This window comes from Rutidosis leptorrhynchoides, chromosome 1, assembly GCF_046630445.1.
Source record: "Rutidosis leptorrhynchoides isolate AG116_Rl617_1_P2 chromosome 1, CSIRO_AGI_Rlap_v1, whole genome shotgun sequence".
NCBI classification, from domain to species: Eukaryota; Viridiplantae; Streptophyta; class Magnoliopsida; order Asterales; family Asteraceae; genus Rutidosis; species Rutidosis leptorrhynchoides.
This window is the reverse complement of record NC_092333.1, coordinates 13,522,093-13,529,232: the sequence shown is the minus strand read 5'-3', so window position 1 is coordinate 13,529,232 and position 7,140 is coordinate 13,522,093. Positions and strand designations below refer to the sequence as shown.

The 7,140-nt window shown below is 38.1% G+C and overlaps 1 non-coding gene across 1 annotated transcript; it reads left to right on the top strand.

The window, feature by feature from the left end:
• Positions 1-2,540: 2,540 nt before the first annotated feature.
• LOC139886970 (small nucleolar RNA R71) lies at positions 2,541-2,646 on the top strand. The gene has a single exon (XR_011772826.1). It is a non-coding gene; the product is annotated as a small nucleolar RNA R71 (small nucleolar RNA).
• The last annotated feature ends 4,494 nt before the right edge of the window (positions 2,647-7,140 follow it).

The following is a 7,140-nucleotide window of genomic DNA, read 5'->3' as shown; positions in this document are numbered from 1 at the left end:
CAAAGGGCATACGACGGTATGAGAATGTGCCATACGGGCACGTGAAAGTAGTTTTCTCTTGGTCCTCGGGCGAGATAGGAATTTGGAAATAGCTCGAAAAACCATCAAGAAAACAATAAAAGCTATTTCCCGCTAACCTCTCTAGCATTTGGTCCATGAAAGGTAACGGGAAGTGGTCTTTTCGTGTGGCGTCGTTCAACTTTCGGTAGTCAATACAAACACGCCACCCCGTGACAGTTCGAGTGGAAATTAACTCATTTTTATCATTGGTGGTAACAGTCATACCACCTTTCTTAGGTACACAGTGCACCGGGCTTATCCACGGACTGTCAGAAATCGGGTATATAAGACCTGCATCGAGGAGCTTAATGATCTCTTTCTTCACGACATCTTGCATGTGAGGGTTCAACCTCCGTTGACGTTGCACCACAGGTTTAGAGTTATCCTCCATTAGAATTTTGTGAGTGCAATAGGAGGGACTAATACCCTTGATGTCGTGAATTTTCCACGCAATGGCCGGTTTATGGGCCTTTAGCATGGTTACAAGTTCAGTTTTCTGACCTGTAGTAAGAGAAGAAGAAATAATTACCGGGAGCTTAGATTCCTCCTGCAAATAAGCGTATTCCAGATGGTCTGGCAGTGGCTTCAATTCTAACTCGGGAGGTTCTTCAATTGAAGACTTGCTCCGGTAATCAGCATCACGATCGAGTTCTTTGAACTCATCCTCAGTCGGCTCATAGCCGTTTTCCATCAAGGTGGTCAAAATATCCACCTCTTCAACCTGCAACTCTTCATCAATTTCAACCAAAGAACATTCACCCGAACCCTGTAACTCTGGGAATTCCTGCAAAAACTCAGACTGGACATCCACAGTGTTAAGGAAATAACATGTATCATCGGTGTAAGCAGGGTATTTAAGAGCATGGTCAATTGAGAATGTTGCACTCAAGTCATCTATCCTAAGGGTCAACTTTTGGCTATAAACATCGATGATACATCTAGCAGTGTTCAAAAATGGCCGACCCAAAATAAGTGGAATCCGTTCATCTACTTCCATATCCAAAACCACAAAATCGGCCGGGAAAACCAACGACCCGGTCTTAACTAGCATATTCTCTATGATTTCACGAGGGAATTTAATAGAGCGGTCAGCTAGCTGAATAGCCATACGAGTGAGTTTTAACTCCCCGGGGTCTAGCTTTAGATAAATAGAATAATGCATCAAATTGATGCTAGCCCCCAAATCCGCCAACGCCATTACACAGTCTAAATTACCAAGTAAACAAGGAATGGTAAAACTCCCAGGATCCTCAAGCTTCTCGGGAAGCTTGTTTGCAACTACCGCTGAGCATGCGGCATTCAACCTGACTGAAGACACGTTCTCCAGCTTCTTCCTGTTAGTTAGCAAATCTTTAAGAAACCTTGCATACTTTGGCATACCTGCAATCACATCAATAAAAGGCATATTTATGTTAACTTTTTTAATCAAGTCCATGAATTTGGACTTTTCCGCCTCTAGCTTCTCTAGTCTCTGCTTCCTCGGGAATGGGAGCGGTGGTTGATACTCTTTAACTACCGGTTTAGCAGCAACGGTTTCCGGTACCTTTACAACTTTCTTAATCACCTGTTCCGGCTCCTTTTCCCCCTCCGGTTCACTAACAACAACCGGCTGACTATCCTCAACTGACGGAACCCGCAAGTCATACTCATCGGGCTTCCTCGGTGGATCATATGCTAAACCACTTCGGGTGGTGATAGCATTAACGTGCCCATTCTTCGGGTTAGTATCTGTCTTACTCGGTAACTCCCCCGGTTTTCTCTCATTACTCTTATTAGCAGGCTGACCAATTTGTTTCTCTAAATTTTGAATGGCGGCTTGTTGATTTCGAAACATTTGATCATTCTTCTCATTGTTTTGAGTAACAGTAGTAACAAGCTGAGTTTGAGACACCACAAGCTTTTCTATCATAGCTTCAAGATTGGACTTTTTGTCTTCGGCTTGGGGCTTTTGAAAGTACCCGGGGGCTTGCTGTTGAAATTCTCCACTAGATCCCGGTTGGAACCTTGAACCCTGATTACCTTGAGGATTATAAGGATTGTTGAAATTCCTGTTAAACTGAGCTCGCCCCTGAAACTGATTGTTGTTCTGTTGACTAATAAAAGCGATCTCTTCTTTCTGATTCATAATCAAACCCGCATCACAATCTTTACCCAAATGGAAACCACCGCAAAATTCACAACCAACCATCATCCCGTGGATGTCTTTGTCCACCTTCTCTAAGTGTCTTCCAAACTTATCTAACTTAGCATTAATGGAAGCATAATCATCGTAAGCACCGGTGACTGCAACTGAAGAAGAAGAACGACCCAAATCATTATCCTCATGCCACTCATGAGAATACTCAGCTTGCTTCCCAATTATCTCATACGCCTCCTCTTCGGTTTTGATCATGAGACTACCTCCTGCTACTTGATCAATAGTAATACGAGTACTGATAGTACATCCCTTATAAAAGGTTTGTACCTTAGCAAAAGTATCTAACCCGTGTTGAGGGCAAGATCGCAACAATCGGCTGAAGCGATTCCAGGCATCATAAAGAGTCTCGTTAGGCTTCTGATGAAACTGAGAAATTTCCTGTTGAAGTCGAGTAGCTTTGGATGCAGGAAAGTATTTGCTCAAGAACTTTTCCATCAAAGTATCCCAATCCTCGATCGTAGCCTCAGGTAAACAGTCTAACCAAACTCTAGCCGCCCCTTTCAAGGACCATGGGAAAAGCTTCAAGTAAATGACATGATCTTGGACATTAATGAACTTGGACAACCCACAAATCTGCAGAAAAATACGAATATGCTCGTTAGCATCCTCGTGTGGTTCCCCTCCAAACTGACATTTCATCGCAATCATACTAAGAATTGGGCCTTTAATCTCAAAATCATTCCTAACTTCTGGAACTCGGATAGCGTTACCCTGGCCTACTCGGGAGGCCTTCATCTTTTCCACCATACTCTGACCTTGTTGAGCCATTTGATTAACAACTGGAACCTCAGGTAGAACAAGAATCTCAGGTCCAATTGGAGTATTAATTACCACTTGTGGTGGTTGAACAACCGGTGAATCCTAAGATTCAAAAACAACCGAATCGGTAAAACTCTCCAAATTAATCACAGGGTCGCTAGTTGATGGAGCAGTGGGAATATCAGTTTCTGAATCCAGCGTGTCAGAGTCAGACGACTCGCCCGTATCACGACTCCAAAATACTCTTTCTGGTTCTGGATAAGGTGAAAATAACTCTGCGTTTGATGAACGAGTATCTGGCATAAACTATCTGTAAACTGCAAAAATCACAACTAACAACTGATTAAACGCACCGATTCAAGCAAGATTAAACTAAGAACAAAATAAACTAATAAACTATGACTAAACTAAGAACAATTAGATAACAATCTTAATTTTCGACACAACTGTCCCCGGCAGCGGCGCCAAAAACTTGATGTGTAAAATCGTGTCTATAATTTATAATGGAAAATACCGGTTAAAAGATTACTACACACTAACGGGCAGTGTACCCGATCGTGCAATAGTATAAAGTTGGTAAATCCGAAATCGTTCCAAGGACAGTTTTAAGTGAGAATTAAGATTGCAACTGATGGAAATAAACTAAGTTAATCTATTAAAATTGAAAGTACGAGATAATGGGTTTTGTGGCTATTTAACGATTAGCCAAATCAAGATTTGATCGAAATTAAAAACAATATTTTTGGTATTTTATATTTAAGCTTTAAGCAAACGAGAAAAATAAGATAATTGTAAATCAAATATGAGAACGAATGTTTGTCTAGACCATTTACACCTAGTGTTAGACGCGTTTAGATTAAGCCCCAATTTCAATCTAACATATGTGAACTACCTAGTCGGTTCACCTGGAATTCCCCAGCGCAAACACTTCAATTAAGATTACACGATACGGAATTCCCCGTAGCCTAAGACCTCCTAATTGTGACCAAATATCTCAACTGAGATGAAGACTCGAATTTCAACCACACCAACTCTCGTTGTGTATGATTCACCCCTATTTCGTCTAGCCTTTTGAATTCAATTTACTCTCATCTCCGAGTAAGCAAACAACCAATTAAGACAAACCAATTGTAAATTGATGTATTAAATTAATGAACTCTCGTCCTATCAAACAAATACACAACCAATTGAATCGAAAAGTCTAGCTTCAATAAAAATCGATCTTTAATTCAAACATCAAATCATCATAAATTAAACTAACAATTGATAAATAGAATCCAACACATAGGTTTATTAATCTAGACAAACATTAAAATAACTAGCCAATAATCATTGCAACAATGGAAATCAAAATAATAATTAAAGAAAACATTGTTTGATAAATAAGAATCAACCTAACATGATGAATCTTGATTAGTGCTTGGATTGATCCTTGAAAACTGAATGATTGAAGCGTTAGAGTAACCTTGGAATTCCCCAAAAGTCACTAAAAATCGCCTCTTGTGCTAAGAAAATCAGCTGCCAAAAAAAAATCCCCTTGGAATAAAAACTGCCCCCTATTTATAGTAAAATAAATCTGGCCGACCTCATTCGTGCGGTGCGCACAATTGTGCGCGGCGCGCAATTGTAAAGAGAAAATGCTGCATAACTTGAAAATTGACTGAATGCATTTGCAGTTATAACGCGCGGTGCGCAGACCTACTCGCGGCGCACACCCCTGAGTCCAGCTTTTCTACTCGTTTTTACATATAACAACCCTTTATCGCAACCCAAATCAACCAATAACATAAAAACTGCTGTAAACTCGCCATAAACTATATAAATCCATCAAATGAGTACTTCTCGGCTCTCAAATCATAATCTCCATAATAATTGCGAATAATAACCAAAACCGTATCCGAATGAACTAAAAATGACGGATATTGCCATGATAAATATATGAGAAATGTGCAATATCACTCCTCAAAGTTATACAAAAATGCAGATTCTATGTGCATTAGTAAATGTGACAATTTCAACCCACTCATGAGTGGGTCGGTCAATTGGGGTTATGTTTTATCTATAACAGCCGCCAAGCGACAAGTCTTTTAACATAAAATCTCATAAATCATTTTTTTACCATAATAATTAGTTTTATTTAAGGTGATTTAATCAGTCACTAACTATATGTAATCAGTTTAAGAAATTAATGTTTTGGGTCAATCAACTAAAGCCCGTTTCGACCTGTACCAAAAAGTAACCAATTTTTTTACCCGGATCTTTTAATCAAACTTCCCATGTAGACACCACTACAAATTAATGTCATACATCTTTTCTCCCTATTTATGGAAAACAACGCCAAATATACTAGCAATAACGATGGAGGTGACAAATCGAGTGAGATTATATTGTGGGTTCATCCAAGAGGACCAATGCTGTTTCCACAAACAAGCTTTGCATTGTACAAGAAACGGTTGTGCAAACTCAGTTTGAAAGAAAAGGTCATTGGAATCACTTTAAGGAGTACAAAGATCTATAATAACTTCTTGATTTTGCCTGCAAATATTGTTTCAAGAAGATGCAAGAAAAAGCAGTACATACGTCACGGGTCGAAGAGAGCAACTTTTTACATTACTATAAAAAAAGCTTAAAACTTACTGATAAAGAGATGAATTGAAATAGAAATCTGCATAATCAATGTTAAGACGAGTCTTAACTGCCGAAGAAGTCACCTCTGACGCCCATGTGGCAGGATTATAGCCATTCCTGATTTTTGGTACTCCTGAAATACCCTATAACATAAATGAATCTTTTATTATGTTTTATCTCCAATGGACATAAAGAATTAACTTTTCTTACAAGCCAAATGGGTCAAACGGGTCAAATCTGGCAAAAGCCCAAAGTGTATTTCTAATGCTTAGAACACCAAAACCATTATTTTTCATATTTTAGAAGTATAATAACTTTTTGTAATCACGTTATACAAAACTAGTTTCGTATAAAAAAAAGTACAACTTTTCGACAGAACGAGTCCGAATAAACCCAACCCGTCCAACCCATTTTTTCTTAAACAAGTATTTTTTCAGCTTGACAGAATCCAATACCCAACCACTTGCCACATCTACTCTATATATCTCCAGATAAGATTTACAACTAACACTCACTTCAAAATAGTCTACTAGTTTGCACGAATATTGTCCTAAAGGTCCATCATAGATAATTTGTCTTCCAAACTTCATCAATATCATCTGCAAGTTTAGTGTAACAATAAGCTACCAATCATAGACAACAAAATTAACTTTGTAACATGTTTTTGGGTCATACACCTCATCAAAAGATTCAAATATGTCTATACTTGGTTGGTGAATTGTGCATACAACAGTTCTTCATGTGTCCACCATGTTCCTTACAGTACGCATAACAATGGCTGCAGCTTTAGCATCAAGACTCGGTTCATCCAAAAAGATGATGGACGGATTCGCAACCAACTCTACGACAATCGTTAGCCGCTTTCTCTGTTTAATCGAGAGACCATAGACTCCAGGTAGTCCCACTATAGCATCAAGATCCATTAGTTCCATCAACTCCTCTACAAACATCTGTAATCCAAACACAAAAAAATTGACAATATCTGCCAACATTATGTTATTTATTATTTTAAACATGTATAAGAGTGTGTTTAATAAGACAGAATGATTAAGCGTTAAATGATTCAAAATCATAATGATATAAAGTTTCAAATTGAATTTGGTTCTAAATGAAGCTAACCCTATGATACCCATTCTAATCTAAATCTAAATGAACTTTATTAGTGATGTAAAAATCAATTTATTAACATTTTAAATAAACATATAAAAGAATATAATTGTATGATAAGTGTTATGGATATGATTTATAAGAAATCACACTTAACCTTCTCAAAGTTATACAAAATGCAGATTTTATGTGCATTAGTAAATGTGGCAATTTCAACCCACTCATGAGTGGGTCGGTCAATTGGGGTTAGGTTTTATCTATAACAGCCAAGCCAGCAGGTCAAGCGACAAGTCTTTTAACATAAAATATCCTAAATCATTTTTTTACCCTAATAATTAGTTTTTTTTTAATGTGATTTAATCAGTCACTAACTATATGTAAAGAGCTTA